Source organism: Miscanthus floridulus, chromosome 13 (genome assembly GCF_019320115.1).
Source record: "Miscanthus floridulus cultivar M001 chromosome 13, ASM1932011v1, whole genome shotgun sequence".
NCBI lineage: Eukaryota > Viridiplantae > Streptophyta > Magnoliopsida > Poales > Poaceae > Miscanthus > Miscanthus floridulus.
This window is the reverse complement of record NC_089592.1, coordinates 27,004,648-27,028,800: the sequence shown is the minus strand read 5'-3', so window position 1 is coordinate 27,028,800 and position 24,153 is coordinate 27,004,648. Positions and strand designations below refer to the sequence as shown.

The following is a 24,153-nucleotide window of genomic DNA, read 5'->3' as shown; positions in this document are numbered from 1 at the left end:
GAGATAATAAATGAAGTCAGATTCTTTTGCTAGAGTAAAAACTGAACCAATAATAAAAAAAGGATAAAACAAACAATACAAGTGTCTGGAGCCATAAAACGTACTATCAAGCTATAGTTTCCCAAGAGATGTTTCAGTTCTTCAAATCCATTCTCATGCATTGTTTATGGCTGTCGACACAAAATTTCTCCTCTGTGCCGAGGACACACGCAGTAAGCCGGAATGATCCGCTCGATGGAGCAGATCCATCTGGCTTCGGCGCAAGGGTGGTCGATCCTTCGCAATCCTCCCGAGACATGCCAGTCAATTTGACCCTACAATTGACAAGGAAAGAAAACTTATCAGTAATTAAGGGCAGAACATGTCGGTGTTGCCAGACAGTCCCGAATGTACGGCTCTGAGTGCCGATATGAGAGGAAATCGACTAAATAGCCGATCCCAGCATGTTCACAAGAATAAATCGATTAAAGCTCGTGGGGTTGTATAAGAAGGATCGGTTATCATTCAGGATAAATGTTGTTTAAGCAAATATTAATCAATGGCAATAAGATATCAATGATGATTGGTTTATACTGAGCCAATGATTACAAGTAACCGAACTCCTTTTATTTAAAGAAACAACTCAACACTTCTTAACCATTTAATAAAGGTAAATCTAATGAACATGTTAGATCTCATCTATCGCCATGACCAGTGGGGCATGAGGCAGAATCATGCAGGCCGTAGAAACAACAATAAACTCGACGACCCTAACTCATTACTAATATCAGTGGGGCATGAGGCAGAATCATGCAGGCCATAATACCATAACAAGATCATGGGGCTAACGCATCTTTCAACTTTAATCTACTTCAATAATCTCGTAATGTGAACTGTTCGTGAAAGCATTCGATATCGGCTAAACAGCCGATTCAGGCATAACACACAGTTAAGGTCACGCCTTCTTAGGAACAGGTCTACTACCTAACGATCCCCACTCCACGATGTCAACAGTGGGGTGAGAAGCATAATCCCACAGGCCGTGATGACGGGCCATGGAACGGTTTTCATTAACTAATAGATCTACTCAAGATCGGACATGCCTTAACCGCACACTATGCACGATTAAGATTGACGTAAAACAGCTGACAAAAAATATAACTCATCGCTTAAGATGTAGATTAGATCAATTTTAGATTAGCAAACGATGAGTTAAACAAGATATGAGGCCGATCCAGATCAATCTCAATCGAACAGAGTGATATTGCTGTAATTAGATAAACAATGAAAGCAATAAGCAATATCGGTAACTTAATGAATCTACCAAAGACTACCATACTAAGGTAGAGCCGATAACTTGACCTTGATTTAATTCAAGGAGTGGGGTGTGAGGCAGAATCACACAGGCCACACTTAAATTAGATAAGAATCGATAACCAGCCTATACCAGAGTCGCAGTGGGGTCGACCGGATCGATGCAGCCATACGAATAGATGTATAAACCATGACGGTACTTACAGACAAGCAGTGGAGGTCGACCGGATCGATGCAGCCGTACTCGCTGAAGAACTCGTCGAGATCTACCCTACTCCTACTCCTAAGGGGTGGCCGGAGCCGAAAAAAGTAATTGACTTTGTATTTGATTGATTGTTGTTTTTACAATAGCCGGGGTTTGGTATTTATACCCGGAGTCTAAACATGAACCTTACTCGAGTACGACTCAATACAATCTTTGGTATAATGAAAATAATCCTAATTTAAGATAACTTGGACTCTAATCTTTCCCTTTTTGTAGAGTCCAGTATGTCTCGTCCCAGCGCCGATCGTAGCCTCTGTCGTCATCTGCTGGTGCTATCTGAAGAAAGCCGACTCTAGTGCATCCGAATCAACTAGTTCCGATCTCCACGCAACTGATTCCTTGATGATGACATGATTTTCGGGAGCTTTCGAACCCCTGTAACTCTTCTTCCAAATTTTGGTGTAAACAATGACTTCCTCAGTTCATCCTTTTTATGAAACACAGAAATGTAAGAGAACAAAAATTCAGGCTCACTCTAATCACGTCAAACTGCACAACAACTCTTTTAACGAGAGACCAGAGAGGGTTACACAAGTAAATGATATGCCAACACAAGCTAGATGAAGCTGCATCATTTGACATTAATAAGGCATATATATACCACAATTTTCAATCTTTTTACCTGTAAAGAAAATACAATATGGTAACAAAATGAAAATCAGCTCTAGAAATTCTTGGTATACCAGTTGTGGCATGTACCTAGGGGCTAGGGTAAGGGCCCTTTTGGTTGGCTACCACAGTATCCCAACCAACCTTTGCTACGCTGTGGCCATTGTTTTCAAGATATGTGCACATTTAGTTGTTAGCCGAAAGAGACATGACTGCTAGCTGCTTCTTTCCTGAGACCCTTGTCCACTATAATCCTCCGTGGTTCATTTGATTCAGACCATTGTCTCATAGCAGCATGAAAATTCGATATCAACACATGAATCCCAGGATTTCGTGGATCCTCCAGCATGCGCACAGCCACCACCTTTCCTCTTACAGCATCCATGTTTGCTCTGCACGCGTTCAGCATCCCGACACAGATGGCACTGAAAAACTTAGGGGTGTTTGATCCAGCTACTAAAATTTAGGAGGTGTGTCGGGAGGATGTTGTATGGGGTATTTGGATACTAATAAAAAAACAAATTACATAATCCGTCGGTACTCCACAAGACGAATTTTTTAAGCCTAATTAATCCAGCATTAGCACATGGTTACCGTAGCAAACCTTGTCAAATCATAGACTAATTAGGCTCAAAAGATTCGTCTCACAAATTAGTCGTAAACTATGTAATTAGTTTCATAATTAGTCTATATTTAATACTCCATACATGTGTCTAAATATCCGATAGGACAACGACTAAAATTTAGAAGGGGCAACCAAACACCCTCTTATTTCGACTTGCAGTTAGACTAGAATATAGATCCCAAGCCTCGTCAATACGGCCTGTGCGACCTAGCATGTCTATTAACACATGCCTAGTGCTCTGGTTGTGGATCAATCCCGTACTTGCTCTTCATCAAATGCAGCATGGACTGAGCTTCATCCACCAGACCAGCGTGTGCACAGGCTGACAGAAGCGCCAGGAATGTGATAGCATTTGGCAAGACCATTGGTGCAGCTTTCTCCATTAGCTTAAACAAGTCCAAAGCATCCACGCCATGTCCATAGCGACTATAAGCATCAATCATACTTGACCACGAGACCACATTTCTGGTAGCCATCTGGTCGAATACTATGCGCGCAGCCGTTGCCCTCCCACATTTGGGATAGTTAACTTTTTACCATTATTACCAATGGTGATTCCTGAGATAGCATCTCTAGGTTTGGCGCTACGTTTTTAGTATCAGAGAGAGAAAAACGATATATATTTGCCACTTTTGCTCGTGTGGCACGCCAGGTCCGCTGTTCAGCTCGGATCCGAGTCAGCGTGCCGATGTAAAATGACCGTCCTGCCCCTGGCGTCTGTATTACCCCGCGGCCCACTCCACTCTCTCCCATCCACTCCCCTTTCTCTTTTCTCTAGTCCGCGCGCAACGCCCGCTAGCCGCCGCCGCCGCGCACAACGTCGCCCCCCACCGCGAGACATGTCCCTGTCCCATTACGCCGAGTCCTCTACTGCTACTACTAGCGCAAGCGAGGTAGACATGGCTGCTCTCCCCCTCCTCTCCAGACGAGATACCTCACCCTCTCGCCCTCCCTCGCCGGACGGCTCAGTGTGGTGAGGCACAGCAAGCAAGGAGGAGGTTGAAGACAACTAAAGCCCCAGAACGCTCACGCGCACCAACCCGAGGAGAGGAGACGCCGCGCTCTTTCACCTCACGCACCTAACTGGCTAGCTGACGCCTGACGAGAGGAGAGGTTCATGGTGCAGTGGAGCTGCAGGCGGCAGTGTGCGGAGCCTCGACCCCTCCTCCCCCGCCCCGCGGGGCCGAGAGATGGCCAAGGTGCCCGATCTCGGCTCCGACTTCGCCCAGAAGCGGCTCAGGGACCTCCGCCACCGCCGTGAGCGGCTCGGCTTCAAGTCCTTCGCCGCGCCGGCGAAGGGCGGCGCGACGAGCACCAACGCACCTCAGGCTCGGGGTAAGCAAGCTTCCTTCCTTGCCGACCACCGCCTGTGCTCGCTTTCAACTGGCATTGTGTTAATCTCTTCGCTCTGTTCTCGTTCTGAGCGGCACTGCGCACTGTTCCTCATTTCATTTTCGGATGTTTGTTGCCGTCGAGATAAATTCACCGTAAATTTGCATCTGTTCTTGAGAAGAACAAAGGGAGGACAATAAGTTCAGATGATAATACGTCGTACTCTGTAGTAGATAGATTTATTCAATATATCTGTCATGTTCTGCAGATGCTTATTCGAATGCTCAGAAACCACCTCGAGTTCAGAAGCCACAACAAGCAGCTCCTCGGGTAGCAACAAGATCACAAGCAGCAACGAGCATATCAGTAAGCTGCAAATACCCAAACGATCTTACTGAGTTACTGTACCGGCTTAATTTTACCTCTCGTTTACAATGTTTACGTTTCCTCTGCACTTGCAGCGCCGGCAAGGCAACAGCAGCTCCATTGCCAGACCAGGGACGCCGCGCTGCCATGACACGCCGGCCGTCGCCCATTCGCACGCCATCGTGCCGTTCCAAGGAGGAGGAGGAGGCAAGCAGACGGCGCCCGTGGCCAACACCGGCGGTGTGGACGTGCAGATGGCGCTGGCCCTTGCGCTCAGCAACAGCGGCAAGCTCCAGAACGTGCATCTCGTGGCGCGCCAGGGCGCCGGTGGCAGCTCCGTGTTCTTCGGCGAGCAGCGCAGGACGAGGAGCGGATGGGAGAGAGTGGAGTGGGCCGCGGGGTAATACAGACGCCAGGGGCAAGGCGATCAGTTTACATCGGCCTGCTGACTCGGATCCAAGCTGGTTCGCTGTCGCTGCGCAGGCCGTGAGAGCAGAGGTCAGCGAGATCCCATTGAGCTCCGTCCGGCGCCTCAGCATCGAGAAGGCGTCGCTGAACCAGCCGTTCTCCACGCAACCTGAGAGAACAGCATTGTGTAGGGCGGCATCCTTCGGGCACTTGGTGAGCACAAACACAATCATGGCGTCCTCGACGAGGCCACAGCTCATGAAGAGATCGACGAGCGCGGTGGCCACGATAACGTCGGCGTCGGCGTGGCACGAGACGATGCCCCGGGCGTGGAGCTGGCGGCCGGGGCAGGCGGTGCGCGACGCGGCGCATGCCTTGAGCATGGTGCAGAGCGTGGCGGGCGTGGGCGGGATCCCGGAGGCGGCCATGCCGCGGAAGGCGGCGGCGGCCGCCCCGGGGCGCGCGTGGCGGACGAGGCAGGCGAGTAGCGCGTTCCACATGACGGCGTCCCGCGCGGGCATTTCGTCGAACAGGCGCGACGCGGCGCCCACGTGTCCTGCGTTCGCGTAGGCGGTGAGGAGGGCGGTGGCCGCGATCGGGACGGGGCTGGAGAGGGAGGAGGACTTGAGCAGGGCGGCGTGGGCGGTGGCGGCGGCGGAGAGGGAGCGGTGGGAGGAGAGGAGGCGGAGCAGGGTGGGCACCGCCGGAGACGGCCGCAGAGCACGCGCCATCTCGTCGAGCGAAGCGAACAAGTTGTGCCGTTCGTTTGCTTCCTGATCAGGCTGGGCGCAAGGAGACTGCACTCGACCTGGCCAAGTTCGTCGACAAGGGCGTCCAGGTGAAGCTTCACCGGCGGCCGGCAAGGTTGATTTCACATCCCACTCCCTCCTGCTCCTCTAATTGTTGTCAGAATAATTTGGTGCTCCAAATTTGCACTTGGGCATGATAAGGACTTAGCTATTGAACACAATTAAGTGGCTTCCTATGAATAGTGCCAATCCAGCTTGTGATATGAATGAAGGGGAAAAATATCTCTTTGTGCTCTGTGTTTGTGTTAAACTTGTGCTGAAACCTGCCACATACCCCAGCATTTGTTTAGATCAAGGGTCCTATCATAAGTATTTATTTTTGTTGGACGTCGCATGAACCACAAAACCTGGGATTAGTTGTGCATTCCAAAACCTAGTTTTTGTGACACGTGAGCTGTAAAACCTAGGTTTCGTGAAATTTACTCCCCTGTCCGCTTCGCTGAAATTTGGCTGCTGTTAATGCTTATGTTGATTTGTTGTGAGAAAAAATACTGTTCATCTCGCTGAAAGTACTGCTGAAAAACAGGACTTCATAATTTATGCTTCCTATTTGACCGGGTATATCTATGTAATAAGAACACAAAAAGGACAGAATTGAAAGTTGAAATCAACTAAGATTGTTGTCATAACTTTCTTTTATGTTGGAATTGTTCATCTATATATATATTATAGTCTCTTGTGCTAGTAGCTAAAGAATGTATAAGCTCCTTTATTTGTTTCAACGTGTGGACCCTTGAAAGGTCCTAATGGCTACAGAGGGTGAATAGTCTAATAAAATCTTGTACAAATCACTAGAGCAACTAGTTAGTTAATTAGAAAGCGAAGCTTTTTTGCTCTACCTCTACACAAAGGTTGCAAGCCACATATTTCAACAATTCTAATAGATTATGATCTCTAGGCACACGTAAAGGCTAAGTCACTAGTGCTACTCTAGTTGAGCCAGCTAGAAAATTAAACAACTAACTAACTACTCAACTAGCTAAGCAACTAACCAACTAGCACACTACCACTACCACTACCACAAGATATATGAAAGTAAAGCAAGGTGAGGTAGAGATGTATACCAAAACGTGGCAAGAGACACTAGATGATCAATCAATGAAAACCAAGAGATGACACCAAGATTTATCCCGGGGTTCACTTGCTTGCCGGCAAGCTACGTCCTCGTTGTGTCGATCGTTCACTTGGTGGTTCACGAGCTAATTGGCACCACGCCAAGCCCTACACTAGGGCGCTGCAAGAACCTACCCACAAGTGAGGGTAACTCAAAGACACGAGCAATTCACTAGAGTACCTTTTGGCTCTCTGCCGGAAAAAGGTCAAGAACCCCTCACAATCATGAACAAGCTCCAACTCGTGCCAATCACCAACAGCTGCTCCAAGCCGTCTAGGTGACGGCAAGCACCAAGAGTAACAAGAGAAACCGTAGCCGATGCAACCACAAGTGCCACTAGATGCGCCAACGCGATGCAAATGCACTTGGATGCTCTCCCAATTCACCTGGATGATCAAGAATCTAGAGAGATGAGTGGGAGTGGTGTTTTTCAGCTCTAGGGGGTGTACAAGAATGCAAATGGCCAAGAGAGACACCCCAAGGCCGGCCAAGGCATATAAATAGGCGTCCAAGAAAATAGAGCCGTTGGTCTCCCAAAAGGGTACCGGACGCACTGATCGGACTCGCTGACAGCGTCCGGTCAGGCGGGTTCGGTCACTTCTTCCAGCGAATCACCGAGCTCCATGCCACCGCGTATTCAAATCTAACCGTTGGTGTCTCTGCTCACACACGCGCAGCCCTGACCGAACGCGCCTGTGCCATAGCTGGATGCTGCGGACCTAGAGTTCGGTCACTATGTAGAGAGGTTCCAGAGAGGTTGAAATCGATCGGACGGCGTCCGGTCTAGGCGACCAGACTCACCCTCAGCGTCCGGTCCGCATAGCTCTCTAGCTAGCATGCCACGTCACAGCGACCGGACTCGCCTACAGTACCATAGGCGGGTTCGGTCCACCAACTCGCCAGGGTCTGGTCAAACTAGCTCGCTGCGCGCCTTCTATCGACGCTGACCGGACTCAGCGGACAGGGTACAGTTGCCCTGGACACCAGGGTCTGATCCACCTGCCAACACAACCCAAGTGCTAGGGTATGGTACCGGACTCACTCACTCAGGGTCTGGTCCATCCCATGCCCGAGTACGGTCACTTCTCTCTTCTCCTTTTCAACTCCAATCTCTTCACCCTTATGCATGTGTACCAACTCCAAGTATCTCAACACATGTGTATGTGAGTTAGCAACATTCTAAGTCAATTCCCAAGGGTTTGGTAGCTCATTAGGTTCCAATGCACATGCAATCGAGTTAGATCACGTAATGGCACTTGACAACCGCAGCAACTATGATTTCTCCCCTCTTCATAGTACGGCCATCTATCCTAAACCCACTTACACCCTCTATGGTGTCTTGAGTGGCAAAAACAAAATCCTATCATATACCTTTGCCTTGATCTCCATGGATTTTGTTTTCCTGTTTCTTCTTTTCCAAGCTAAAGCTCTTGATGCAACTTTAGGCCATCTTCAACTCCATGACCATCATCATCTACCTCCATACTTGGTGTGTACCAACCTTTCTTCATAACACTTTATGACAAAGGTTAGTACCTAGGTTTCATTAATTATCCAAAACCAAACTAGGGCTTTCAATCTCCCCCTTTATGATAATTGATGACAACCTTTCACAAAGAAATATATTCGATTGAGATTTGAATTTGAGTTGCTTGCCCAAGCATTTTGTTCAAGATTAGAATTGGGCAATCACCACAAATTCAATTTTGGTAGCATTAGCTCCCCCTACATATGTGCTAGAGTGAGTTTGGTACAAAGCTTGCACATATGCATGGATTTGAGTTATGGGAGAGTAATGTCTACCAAATGATGCTAAGGTGTAGAAGATGGACCTTTGAAGCGTGATACCAATCGGAGTTGCCAATATACACCATCCTTAGCATTTTTGTTAGCTAGATACCACATGGAAACAACACAAACTAGATACCTCATGAGATCAACATTAGTAACAAGGCTCTAGTACCACTTGTGAAAACCAAGGCATATCTAGCTATCACCTATGCATGCTAGTATTCAAATAATCAATCAAGTTCTACTACTAGCATACACCACACAAGCATGTATCTTGAATTTAAAACTTGTGCAATGCAAGCAACCGTATGTAAGTGCACATTCAAATGCAACAATCAAGTTTATGAGCTTGCTCCACCTACTTGTGTGCTTAAATTTTAATTGATCCCCTTCATTTGTCATTTCTCTCCCCCTTTGTCAATTCCCCTTCCTTTGTCATTTCTCTCCCCCTTTGTCAATTCTTCCTTATCTTTGTGACTTTTCTAATGGAGACGGGGGTCCCGATCTTCCGTCAGGTGATGGTAACTATCGTTGTGGCGGAGAATGACACACCGATCCGGCTTCAGATCGAAAGATCGAACCCTGCAATCTTAGCACCACAGCTCCTCTGGTTATCAACCGAGTCTCGGACCAGGTTGACCTCGCCAAGAAGGCTAATCCCTGCCTGCGCAATGAAGAACACAAGCAAGAACAAGAAAGATTGCAACCAAATTGCGGATGTATGATTAATCTCACGAGTTGGGGTCTCACAAACCGAAGAACGGCGAAACTGTTTCTTGACAGAATAATCTAAGCAAAACCCAAACCCTAATGGAGGGGCAGCGGCTGTTTATGAAGACTCTAGGGTCGTGCAAGACCCCTGGACGCGCCCCTAATGGGCCCAAACTCGATACACGTTCCAACGGACCAAAAAAAACGGTGTCGCAGCACCCTGGCAGATTCTGGACGCTGACTTGTTTCGACGATTCCCGTTGATTCCGAACAGATTTTGACGTGAAACCATTTGGATTGGCTTCCTTATCAAATTAGATTTCCATCCATATGTGGATCATCGAAAACGGAGTCCGGATGCGTCCTGGGCGACCAGTTTAAGGCAGACTGGTCCTGGAGGCCGAGGCAGACTCGAATTCGTGTTGGACTGGGCCTCCGGCTTGTGTTGGACGTCCTTGCTGGTCATCATCACCTCCTCCACGTCCTCTTAGTCCCTCTTGACCCTCTCCAATGTTCCTAAGCAAGATAACATCATTAGGTAGTAGTCTATTCTCAAAAGTATGAAAAGGATCGCTTAAGAACGAGCTCACCTGTAAATTGAGTTGACGCATTCGAGCCCGGGTCATTGGACCTTGCATGACGGTTGAAGGATCAGCTGTTACATCCAAAGGAGTGATGTCCTCATCATCCTCCCCCTCTTGAATTGGAGTCGTCCTCGACTCAAGCTCATCTTCTTCTCCCAAATAAGGCTTCAAATCTACAATGTTAAATGTGGGACTAACCCCGAACTCGGGTGGCAACTCAAGTTTGTATGCATTATCATTTATTTTCTCAAGAATCTTATAAGGACCAGCTGCTCTTGGCATTAATTTAGACTTACGTAGCTCAGGAAATCTATCTTTTCTTAAATGTAACCAAACCAAATCACCCGGTTCAAGTTTAATCTCTTTTCTACCTTTACTACCAGCAATTCTATACTTTTCATTCATGCTTTCAATATTTGCTTTAGTTGTTTCATGCAACTTACGAATAAAATCAGCACGCTCTCTAGCATCACTATGTATTCTCTCAGTGGTAGGTAAAGGCAAAAGATCAATAGGAGCACGGGGGTTAAAACCATACACTACCTGAAAAGGACTTACCTTGGTGGTGGAATGTTCCGCCCTGTTATATGCAAACTCCACATGTGGCAAACACTCTTCCCACATCTTCAAATTGCGCTTCAAAATGGCTCTCAACATGGTGGACAATGTTCGATTCACAACCTCAGTTTGCCCATCAGTTTGGGGATGACATGTTGTAGAAAACAGCAGCTTGGTCCCCAATTTATTCCACAATGTGCGCCAAAAATGACTCAAGAATTTTACATCACGATCTGAAACAATAGTAGAAGGCATACCATGCAAGCGAACAATTTCTTGAAAGAAAAGGTCAGCAATATGAACAGCATCGTCGCTCTTATGACAAGGAATAAAATGTGCCATCTTAGAAAAACGATCAACCACCACAAAAATACTATCCCTCCCCCTCTTAGTCTTTGGCAATCCCAACACAAAATCCATAGATATATCTGCCCAAGGAGTAGAAGGAACAGGAAGAGGCATATACAAACTATGTGGGTTCAAACGCGACTTAGCTTTTTGACATGTGGCACACCGAGCCACGTACCGCTCCACATCACGCCTCATCCTAGGCCAAAAGAAGTGTGTGGACAGCACCTCCTCCGTCTTCTTGGCACCAAAATGTCCCATCGATCCGCCTCCATGTGCCTCCTGCAACAACAAAAGACGAACAGAACCAACTGGAATGCATAGGCGGTTAGCTCTAAACAAAAACCCATCGCTGATCATAAACTTATTCCATGTGCGTCCCTCTCTACAATTAAGCAATACATCCTTAAAATCAGAATCAAACGCATATTGTTCTTTAATGGATTGAAGACCAAAAATCCGGCAATCAAGTTGAGACAGCAATGTATATCTTCTAGACAAAGCATCAGCAATCACATTATCCTTCCCTTTCTTGTGTTTAATAATGTAAGGAAAAGACTCAATAAATTCAACCCATTTAGCATGCCTACGATTCAGATTATTTTGAGAGCGAAGATACTTAAGCGATTTATGATCAGAATGAATAACAAATTCTTTAGGCCACAAATAATGACGCCACGTCTCTAAAGAACGGACAAGTGCATACAATTCTTTATCATACGTGGAATAATTAAGAACAGGACCATGTAATTTTTCACTAAAGTAAGCAACAGGTTTACCATCTTGCATCAAAACACCACCAATGCCAAGTCCACTAGCATCACATTCTAGCTCAAAAGTCTTACCAAAATTTGGAAGTTGCAGCAATGGTGCGTGTGTAAGCTTGTCCTTCAAAGTGTCAAAGGACTCCTCATGTGCCTCTCCCCAATGAAACACCACTCCTTTCTTCGTCAACTCATGCAATGGGGCAGCAATGGTGCTGAAATCTTTGACGAAGCGGCGGTAGAATCCTGCAAGACCAAGAAAACTCCTCACCTGTGTGACGGTTTGGGGAACCGGCCAGCTCTTTATGGCTTCAATTTTCATCTCGTCCACCTCAATTCCCTATGGAGTTACAACATAGCCAAGAAAAGAAACTCGATCCGTGCAAAAGATGCACTTCTCAAGGTTACCAAATAAACGTGCATCACGTAAAGCATTAAAAACAGCACGTAAGTGATCCATATGTTCATCAAAAGACTTGCTGTAAATCAATATATCATCAAAGTAAACTACCACAAAATGACCAATAAAAACTCTTAAAACCTCATTCATTAAGCGCATGAAAGTGCTAGGTGCATTTGTCAAACCAAAAGGCATAACTAACCACTCATACAACCCGAATTTGGTTTTAAATGCAGTTTTCCATTCATCTCCAAGTTTCATTCTAATCTGGTGGTAGCCACTTCGCAAGTCAATCTTAGTGAAAATTATAGAACCACACAACTCATCAAGCATGTCGTCTAACCTAGGAATAGGATGACGATACCGAATAGTAATATTATTGATGGCTCTACAATCAACACACATACGCCAACTTCCATCTTTCTTAGGAACCAAAAGTACAGGAACGGCACAAGGACTAAGGCTTTCACGTACATACCCGCGGTCCAAAAGGTCTTGGACTTGCCACTGAATTTCCTTAGTCTCCTCAGGATTGGTTCGATATGCAGCTCGGTTGGGCAAGGTCGCTCCCGGAATCAAATCGATTTGATGCTCTATCCCTCTCATAGGTGGCAGCCCCGGGGGTATCTCAGCTGGAAAAATGTCCTCATACTCCTGCAAAAGGTTAGTGATAGCAGGAGGTACCGAGCTAACAATATCATCAAGTGAAAACATAGCTCGTTTGCATACCAAAGCATAGCAAATATCATCAACAGAAATTTCAGCAAAGTCACATTTTGTTGCAAGCATAACACCACCCTTCAATTTAATCCCCTCAGCCTTAGAAATAGATGTAGACTTATCCTTTTTAGGTGGGAAAATAGAATTAGCAACTTGCTGATTTTCAGATTGAACATCATTCAAACTAGCAGCGCGTTCTCTATCAGCTTGTACAATTTGAGCAGGGGTCAAAGGTACCAAAGTAATTTTCTTTCCTTTATGCACAAAAGTGTATTTATTACTTCTACCATGGTGTGTAGCATCATTATCATGTTCCCAAGGATGACCCAATAAAAGTGAACAAGCTTGCATAGGTACCACATCACAATCAACAGAATCAGCATAAGAACCAATGGAAAATGAAACTCTGCAAGTTTGTGTTACCTTTGCTTTACCAGAGTCATTTAGCCACTGAATATGATATGGACGTGGGTGTGGGCGTGTGGTCAAGCTAAGCTTCTTGACCAAATCAGAACTCACCAAATTGTTGCAGCTACCTCCATCAATAATGACACGTGCTCGTCGGTCGCTGATGACGAAGAAAATCTGGAACAAGTTATGGCGTTGTAGCTTCTCAGGCTGCTGGACTTATGAGCTGAGCACCCGCTATACAATAATGCTCCTATAGGACGCCGTGGCCTCGTCACCAAGGACTTCGCCATCCTCCTCATCTACATCTTGGTCTTCTTCATCCTCAATGTCAGAGGTGCTGATGTAACCATCTTCTGTAGCAATATATGCCCGCTGACTTGGGCAGTCCTTCTGCACATGGCCAATGCCATGGCAGCGATGGCACTGAATACCCGAAGTACGTCCCGTCGATGCAACGGATGAGGAACTCTTGGTAGGCACCTGCAAAGAATTTTTACTTGAATCTGAAGGTCGTGCGGGAGGTGTCTTAGGTATAGCGGAAACTCCAGAGGCTGTTGGTCGCTTGCTCGCTGGTGGAGGCGTCCGAAAAGTGGTTGGCTTGGTCAGCCCCAAAGATGGTGCCGAGCGTGGCGTGTATGTGCTGGTGCTGACCTTGCTCTTGCCCTGCTGTTCATGCCCCTGCAATTCCTTTTCTGCAAGCATAGCAAACTGAAACAACTGGTTGACAGTGTTAAATTCTTTATAATCAACAATGTCCTGAATGTCACGCCTCAAACCAGAATAAAAACGACAAATGGCATCTTCGTTTCCCTCTACAACACTACAGCGCATCAATCCCTTTTGGAGCTCACCATAGTAATCCTGTACAGATTTATCTCCTTGTTCTAAACGCATCAATTTCTTACGCAAGTCTCTATGATAAGAAGGAGGAACAAAACGATCATGCATAGCTACTTTAAGTTCTTCCCATGTACCAGGTAAAGCATCCTGTGCAGCTAGCCCATTCCACCAAATAATGGCAAAATCCTTAAACTCACTAGTAGCTTGTCTAACTCTATGCTGCTCAGGTACGAGGTGGGCACTAAACTTTTGTTCTACTGTCATCTCCCAATCAAGATATCCCTCAGCATCATAATGACCCGAAAAAGATGGTATTGTGAACTTAATCTTAGCATAAGGATCATCGGGCACACGGTGATTATTACCTTGACGGTGGTGGTGATGGACACCACCCATACCTGTCGTGTTGCGGCGTAGACGTTGTCGTAATCTCTCTTGTCAGATAGCTGCTCGACCTATGTTTCCAGCGGCATCATGCACCGTGTCTTGACCATCGGTGTTGCTACCAGAAATGTCGTTGTTGCCCGCCACGAAGGTTTCCAACTCAGTAACCTTGTCGGTTAGCGTGGAAATTCTCTTGTCCAATCTCTCCATGCTATTGCCAATGTTGAGTTCAATGAGTGCGTCAGTGACGGCCTTCCTGACGGCCTCATTCATCCTTTTTTGGGCATCCTCTACAACAGCTTGTAGTTGCTCTTGGCTGACACACTCGCTGAAACCCTTAGGATTGTTATCTGCAGTCTGTTCACCTCCTGCCATTGAAAACACAAAAACAGGAACAAACAGGTGAAAGTTATCCCTACCAAATGACTACGTGGTTGTAGTGGTGTCACTTTTCACAGCAAGTGGAAGCGTCTTACCAAGCTCTTACCAAGTTCTTACCAACACAAGCAGTGGGCGGTACAACCGGCGACTGGTTCGTGATACCTGTGAGGTAGTGGTACCGAGATTGCAAGGCCCTTTGTCTGTACTGATCTGAAGAATTTGTGGAGCTTGGAAGGCAAACAAAGAGTAATATGTATATTTGGCACACAAGTCAGTAACAGAAAGTAATGCTGAATTATAGTCCAAAGTACTTGTTCTCGTTGCTGGTCTAAAGTGTTGCAAGTACCAGGTTGTGACAAAAGTATGGTGGATAGCAAGGTGATAGGTATGAGAAAAACAAGTATGGTGGATGGAAACAGCAACACAAACAAGGAACCAGACAGCACACGCAAACATAGCTCACTTTGGGCTTCTCTATGTGCTCCTCTAGATATTGTTCCTCTTTTGCCCCTCTCTTTTTTTCTATTTTTTGGGCTGTCGTTGTTTTTTTGGGAAATTTCGACTTTTTTATTTTATTTTTTTGATATTTTTCCTTTACTTAGGAGCACAAAAGCAATAACCACAAAAAATATGAGCTCAAACAAGTGTAAGACGTGGCCTGTGGAATTTTTAGAAAATTGGATGAAAATTGACAAAAACCTTGTGACCACGAAACGAGGATCTTGTGACCACTTTTTGGCCAATCTAAAAATTCCGAACCCCGACAAGACAGGGGATGGACGGATCCGAAATTTTTTTCTGATCGATTTGCATATATGGAACGTCGAAAACGGAGTTCGTATGCGAAAACTAGACCAGTTTTAAGAATTGGCTCCGAATTAGAGGACAAAACGGGAACAATGTGTGCAAAATTGGTCACAACAGCCAAGATTTGATGGAAACGATGGGGGGAAACACACGAACTGGACTCTAACACGACCTAACCAGCAACAAGACCTCGACCAGGACACAAACTCAACACGACGGACTCTGAAACTGAAATATGCAAAGGCTATGGCGCGGAAGGTTCTAGGATAGGAAAAACGAGTATGGCACTGGACTATGGGACGAATATGAAACACTCAAACTAGGGAATAACAAGTGAACCTGACAGTATACCTTAGCTCTGATTACCACTTAATGGAGACGGGGGTCCCGATCTTCCGTCAGGTGATGGTAACTATCGTTGTGGCGGAGAATGACACACCGATCCGGCTTCAGATCGAAAGATCGAACCCTGCAATCTTAGCACCACAGCTCCTCTGGTTATCAACCGAGTCTCGGACTAGGTTGACCTCGCCAAGAAGGCTAATCCCTGCCTGCGCAACGAAGAACACAAGCAAGAACAAGAAAGATTGCAACCAAATTGCGGATGTATGATTAATCTCACGAGTTGGGGTCTCACAAACCGAAGAACGGCGAAACTGTTTCTTGACAGAATAATCTAAGCAAAACCCAAACCCTAATGGAGGGGTGGCGGCTGTTTATGAAGACTCTAGGGTCGTGCAAGACCCCTGGACGCGCCCCTAATGGGCCCAAACTCGATACACGGTCCAACGGACCAAAAAAAACAGTGTCGCAGCACCCTGGCAGATTCTGGATGCTGACTTGTTTCGACGATTCCCGTTGATTCCGTACAGCTTTTGACGTAAAACCACTTGGATTGGCTTCCTTATCAAATTAGCTTTCCATCCATATGTGGATCATCGAAAACGGAGTCCGGATGCGTCCTGGGCGACCAGTTTAAGGCAGACTGGTCCTGGAGGCCGAGGCAGACTCGAATTCATGTTGGACTGGGCCTCCGGCTTGTGTTGGACGTCCTTGCTGGTCATCATCACCTCCTCCACGTCCTCTTAGTCCCTCTTGACCCTCTCCAATGTTCCTAAGCAAGATAACATCATTAGGTAGTAGTCTATTCTCAAAAGTATGAAAAGGATCGCTTAAGAACGAGCTCACCTGTAAATTGAGTTGACGCATTCGAGCCCGGGTCATTGGACCTTGCATGACGGTTGAAGGATCAGCTGTTACATCCAAAGGAGTGATGTCCTCATCATTTTCTCTCCCCCTTTGTCATTAATTGCCATAAAAGATATGGCTCAAATTTTAGGTTGAGTTAGTCAATCAATGGGGTGAGTAGGATCATTATTTCATTTTGGTTCAATCTAGATCACTTGCTTAAGATGTTTAACTTGGTTTGATCTAATGACAAACTTCTTCACACCTCTTGCAAGGGTTATCTTGACAATGTTGAGTTAAAAACTTTTGAGCTCATTTTCTAGATTAAACACTAGGTTCACAAGCCCACAAACATGTTATCTGTTACCACTAGATCATATCAAGCATAGAAGCAATAGTGGCACATATAATTATCAAATTCGTTTGATTTTCATGAATGAGCCTAATAGACCACTTGTTATGCCTAAATGCACTAATCAAGTCCTTAGCAACATATGTATGCATGCCAATCAACTTTTACCTTGTTTTGCTCGAAGGAGAGGCATGTCATATATGTGGGGGTGCATCAACTCATATTGGAGAAGTCAAGTATGTTCAACTCATTTCTTAGCTTGCAATATCTTTTCTCATCAAGTGGCTTGGTGAATATGTTGGCAAGTTGATCATCGGTGCCCACACTCTCAATTGCAATGTCCCCTTTCATTTGGTGATCTCTAATGAAATGATGCCTTATGTCAATGTGCTTGGTTCTTAAATGTTGAACCAGATTGTTGGTGAGCTTAACAACACTCTCATTGTCACATAGCAATGACACTTGTTTGTATTTGATTCCAAAATCATCCAAAGTGGCCTTCATCCAAAGTAATTGTGCACAACAACTACCGGTCGAAATGTACTTCGCCTCGGCGGTTGATAATGACACACTATTTTGCTTCTTTGATGACCATGACACAAGTGATCTACCTAATAGTTGACATGTGCCCGATGTGCTCTTTCTATCCACTTTGCAACTGGCATAGTCGAAGTCTGAATATCCAATCAATTCAAAGTTAGACCCCTTGGGATACCACAATCCAACATCTTGTGTATGCTTCAAGTACCTCAATATTCTCTTTGTAACCTTCAAGTAACTCTCTCTTGGTGAGGCTTGAAATCTTGCACACATGCATACACTAAACATTACATCAAGCCTTGATGTGGTGACATAGAGTAGGCTTCCAATCATTAACCGATATAGCTTTTGATTTACCATATTTCCACTTGTGTCCAAGTCCAAGTGACCATTTGTTCCCATTGGTGTACTCATTGGTTTAGGTTCTTGCAATCCAAACTTCTTGACCATGACTTGATGTACTTGTCTTGACTTACAAATGTGCCATTCTTCAATTGCTTGATTTGAAGACCAAGGAAGTGACTAAGCTCTCCAATCATGGACATCTCAAACTCATTTGCCATTATATTTCCAAACTCCTCACAAAAGTCTTGGTTGGTTGATCCAAAGATAATGTCATCAACATAAATTTGCAACACAAACAAGTCCTTGCCAGTCTTCTTGGTGAAGAGAGTGGTGTCAACCTTGCCCATCTTGAACCCTTTAGAGAGTATGAAATCCCTCAACATCTCATACCATGCTCTAGGAGCTTGCTTCAAACCATACAATGCATTCTTGAGCTTGTAAACATGGTTGGGCTTCTTGTCATCTTCAAAACCGGGAGGTTGCTCAATATATACCAACTCATTAATGTAGCCAATCAAGAATGCACTCTTCACATCCATTTGATGTAACTTGATGTTGTGGGAACAAACATAGGCTAGCAAGATTCTAATTGCTTCCAATCTTGCAATCGGTGCATATGTTTCTCCAAAGTCAAGACCTTCAACTTGAGTGTAACCTTGAGCTACCAATCTTGCTTTGTTTCTCACCACTATGCCATCTTGATCTTGCTTGTTGCAAAAGACCCACTTGGTGCCAATCACATTGTTGTTCTTTGGCCTCTCAACAAGTTCCCAGACTTGGTTGCGGGTGAAGTTGTTTAGCTCTTCATGCATAGCATTTACCCAATCAACATCCACCAATGCATCTTCTATCTTGATTGGTTCAAATGATGACACAAATGAGTAGTGTTCACAAAATGATTCTAATCTTGATCTTGTTTGCACACTACTTTGAATACCTCTAATTATTTGATACAATGGATGATATCTTGTAATGCTTGTTTGTTGGAGTATTGCAACTTGATCACTTGCTTGATTTGTTTGAATTGAACTACCTTGATCTTGTTGGACTAGAACTTCATTATGAGTGCCACTTGTACTAGCTTGATTAGTGCCTTGCACAATAGGAGAGGAGAGCACTTGATCTTTGTCATCTTCAACATTAATAACCTCTCTAGGCCGAATATCACCAATATCCATGTTCCCATTGATCAATTGAGTGCCTCTCACATCATCTAAGTTCTCATCTTCATCTTGAGAGCCCTTAGTTTCATTAAACTCAACATCATGGACTTCTTCCAGTGTACCACTAGCCAAATTCCAAATTCTATATGCCTTGCTTGTAGTGGAGTAACCAAGTAAGAACCTATTGGAAGTCACTATTGACCAAATCCGACCACCAAATAAGAGATAAATACAGGAGAACTAGTACATCTTGCACACATATGTCTTTCATATTGATCTATTTCGACATGTATTAGAAGATTAATGTTTTGCAGGACATATACTTGGATATAGTGGAAAATATAGTCAAAATACGCAATCGAGCAAAGCGTAAAGCAGATCTACACAAAGGATTAGAAGAAAGGCCCACTTACCTAGCCAACCAGGGCACCAAACCGATGTGGAAGCACTCTAGGCCCAGCCAGAGGCCCACCCAGCAAAGGCAGTGGCGAGGAGGGCCTGCCAGGGTGTAGGCGCACCCTGGGTGCAGCCACACCACCCTTGCCACCTCTCGGACCTAGCTGCTTCCAATCGGTGCCATTACTCCTGAGGAGGACGGTGCGGGCAGGATCCAGGGAATATTCCACCCCAAAACCATCATAGGAGTAGTATAAAGAGAGGGGGAGAGCTCTCACAACAACACACACCACATTTGGAGATACCTCACCCCACACTTGTACTCTTTTCCTTTTAGTAGTTTGTTGGAGCTAGGCAAAGCTTCATTGGAGAGCTTGGATCTAGGGGCATTCTTGGTATGAATAATATGAAGAATTCTCTCAAGTTCTTGCTCTCATGTTATCAATATAGTTATGCTTATGAACTAGAGCAAAGTTCTTATGTTACATGTTTAGCATATAGAACTTTATGCTTAATCATTCATGCAATGTTCATGGTTAGAATTATAGCTAAGTTGAGGTGGCAGTTAGTCGTTCCTTCAGGTTTGCCCGTGTCCTATGCTTGCCGATCCGTAGGGTCATAGTACTGGGGGGATGCGGGTAGTTCCTTTATACACGAGCGTGGTGCTTGGGTATACAGGAACCTTCAGATATGACGGTGCTCCACGGTTGAGGGGTAGGCGACAGGTGGTGATAGCCCTGTCCGTCCCTTGTAATCCCCCACGTTTGGGTATTCATGTAGGAGTTCATAAATTGCCTTGTGAGGTTGCTGGTAGACCACTACTCGGAGTTCTCCCCGTCTATTTCATGCTTGGAGCTAGATCTTAATCATGTATGTGTATGCATACTCGCTATTCTTTGCATAACTATATTAGGATGTGCCTGCTCCTGTTAGGATCATTCTTTTATTCTTTATTCTTTTTTCTTCCATCCTTTTCCCTGAGGTAGACCCATGTGTGTGTCACACTATCTTGAACTATACCATGTTTACCCCTGCTATGAACTCTGGTTCATTATACAAGTTTATCATCTTGATCATATCCATACTAGAGACTTTTACACCATTGCATTCCTTTGGGAAATATAAATTAACGATACCCTGAATACTTCCGGGTGAAATGCTATAACGGTAATTCTGTGTGCTTGCAGATTTGTTCTATAAACGTAAAGAACTACCATGGCGTTTCTGGTGGCATTGCCTGGGAATACATTCCTAAGTAGTGATGCTAAGAAATGTCAACAAGCATTTCTGGTGCCATTGCCTAGGAATACGTTCCTAAGTAGTGACGCTAAGAAACGCCAACAAGCATTTCTTTTGCCATTGCCGGGGAAGGCATAGGTTATAAAAATCTATTAGGACATGATCATGATAATATGCTTGTATAGTAGCCATTGTTTATGCAGGCTAACTTTGCTTGTTTTCTCCTATTGTTTATGAAAACAGGATAGTGTCTGAGTGGTTTCGCTTTACCGACAAATTTCATCAAGAATCCGAAGTCACTGCTAAGGAAGCCCCATTGTCGTCTCGTGCTTCCTGATGCTACTCTACTGGTAGATGAACCTCTCGACCTAGCAACCTCCAACATGGCCCAAAAGACCCTCCACAAGTTCTCCATCCCCGCCATTGCTAACGTGCCTGTTGGGCCCGCTATCAACGTGGGTGACAGGAGTTTCTAACTCTGTACTGGGCTAATAATGATGGTGTAGGCAAACCCATTCTATGGTTTGCCTAGCGAGGACGAGAATATGCATATCCAACAATTCCTAGAGTTGTGCGACACCATCTTTATGAAGGATGTCGCACCGGAGATCATCAGACTCCGTCTGTTTCCCTTATCCCTCATGGTGAAGGTGAAGCAGTGGTTCTATAAGGACTAGGAAGGTGTAAACATGTGGGCAAAATGCTCCATGGCATTCCTCACCAAGTTCTTCCCTATGGGTAAGACCAATGCCCTGTGGGGAAGAATCTCCAACTTCCAGCAAAATTCCATGGAGTCCATCCCCAAGGCGTGGGAGAGGCTGCAAGAATACATTGTTGCTCGCACCATAGGAAGGAAAACTGGCTTGTACTACAAAACTTCTACAATGGGTTAACACCCATGTCAAGGGGCCACATTGATGCCGCTCCTAGAGGGGCCTTCCTCTCACTTACCATTGATGGAGCTACGGCTCTAACTATGAAAATGGTCTCCAACCAAGGTTGGAGCGAAGAAAGGTCCCAAAATAAACAAAAAAGGCATGCATACCGTGAAGGAGACGGACATGCTTGCCTTAAAACTAGACCTGTTAATGAAAAGACTTGATGAGCATGCTGCCGAAAAAGAAGAAATGTATGGCATCGTTAAGGCCATGGACTCGCATATGACATGCGAGGTGTGTGGTGAATTTGGACACTCGGGGAACGACTGCCCCAGACCCGTGAAGATGCTGCATACATCAACAACGGGTTTTGTCCACAAGGAGGTTACGGGTGGAATAACCAGTCGCACCTGAAGGAGGTAATAATTACAATTCGAATTACAATTCAAACTATAATTCAAATCAACCCTCCTTGAAAGATTTAGTGTTAGGGTAGGCTAAAATCAACAAAAATCTTACAAAGAAACTTGCCTATAATGATAAAATGCTTGAAAATATAACTTCTAAAATTGAATGTTTAACCTCCTCAGTTAAGAATCAATTGAGCTTTAATAAAATGATAGAAACACAAATTGCACAAATAGCTGTTGTTGTTCCTGTTAACAATTCGGGGAGAATCCCGGGGCAACCCGAGAATGTTCTCGAAAAAGTAAATGTAGCAGATATAGAAAATAACTGAAGGAGAAGAGCCCCACTCAACGGACTATAAAAGGTGAGCCCTTGCCGATGGTAAATCGGTAGTTATCACATGTCTAAATTTCCAAATGCATTTTGAATTTTCACTTTGCATGTTTAAAATTCTTGCACATGCATCAAACTTTTCAAAACTTAATTTTTTTTACTTTCTAGTTATTAAAATTCCTTTCTAAAAATAATAATATTATTTTTTAATAATAAAAATAATAAGAATTTCAAAAAAATACTTTTATTTCAATATACTCAGAAAATTCCTAAAAATACATTTCCTGAATAATAGAATTTTTCTATCAGCATTTCTCTTTTTACAAAATATTCATAGAAATTCAAAAATCAATAAAACTTTTGTGGAAAATCAATTCTGAGCAAATGTGAGTTTGAAATTTCATCAAACCCCAACGGCTAATTCACACTTAGCCGTTGGGAGCCACCTGCCAAAGAGGGGACTGTGCGAGCCCACCTAGGGTGCAGGCACACCTAGGGTGCGGTCGCCCCCTCCTGATGGCCATCGGCGCCCAACCTCGGCCGGCGGCTCCTAGCCATTATGTCTTTCCCCCTTGTGTCGGTTTGGCGCTGCTTATAATTGGGAGAGGCCAGGTGTGAGATCTCACTCTCTCCACTCTCCACATTTTATCTCTCTCTCAAACTCACTTGCTTTCACATTGCATTTCAAATTTTTTTCACAAAGTTTGAGTGCAAAGAAATTCTGTAGAAATTTGCTAGCCCAAGTTTCCAAGCAAGCTCTCGGGTTCATTTGATTTTATTGTGCTAATGTAACCCATTCCCAAGTTTTGCTTGTCGTCGTGTTGTTTTTGTCATCATGGGTAGGTTTGGGAATAAGGTTGCCAGCGCATTCAAGAAGATCACAGGATCGAGCTCAAGTCATTCCCGTGGTAGCTCAAGCACGCACTTCTCCATCGAGCCCGAAGAAAGCCCGATGCATGAAGAAGAGGAAGCTACGCAAATGGAGGAAACACAAGCAGAGCCGATGGAGGAGGAGAATGACGCACCCTACCTTGACTTGGAAGGAGACTAGGAGATGCAAGTGTACGCCCTCATCAAGAATCATGAGTTCAACCACACGCCGGCGTACTGCCCCGACCTTCTCGAGAAGATAGGTATGGATGCTGAATTCTTCACTATTTGGAAAGCTGTTGGATGGGGGGACGTTTCACCCATCTGGGAGGAAGGTTCTCGCCTTCTGACTATTCAATTTCTATGCTCGTTGAAAATAGTTGAGAATGGGATTACTTTCTGACTTTTTGAGATAGAATATTTTCTTACTTGGAAAGATCTTAGTTCTCACCTAGGTTTCCATAAAAAATGCTCAAATGACTTGGATCATTCTCTCAAGAATTTTAATCATCATAAATTTTGGGGAGAAATTTCGGGTCAAGTAGTAGTTGGCAAGTTTTCACCTCGCAATGCAAATATTCAACATCCTACTTTGAGGTTCATGCATCGTTGGATTGCTATAACTTTGTTTCCTAGCCAAGATATTAGATGTGTTCGTAATGATGAATTGAAACTGCTCTTTGCCATTGTTAAAAAAATCAAAGTTGCTCCTGTTATTGAAATAGTTAATCATTGGTTAGAAACTTTCAAGGTGACCACTACTATTTCTTGCACATCCCTTGTAACACGTATTGCCACCAATATCGGTGCGTTGGAGGGACAAAATATTGTTTACATTTCTACCCCACGCATTATTATTGATGATCATTACTTGATGCAAGGGCATCATTTGAAATATAATGCTGCCGGAAACCTTGTTTA

At 44.7% G+C, this 24,153-nt stretch overlaps 1 pseudogene; it reads right to left on the bottom strand.

Annotated features, from left to right (window-relative positions):
• Window positions 1-1,868: 1,868 nt before the first annotated feature.
• Window positions 1,869-5,813, bottom strand: LOC136499637 (pentatricopeptide repeat-containing protein At5g66500, mitochondrial-like; annotated as a pseudogene).
• Window positions 5,814-24,153: the final 18,340 nt, after the last annotated feature.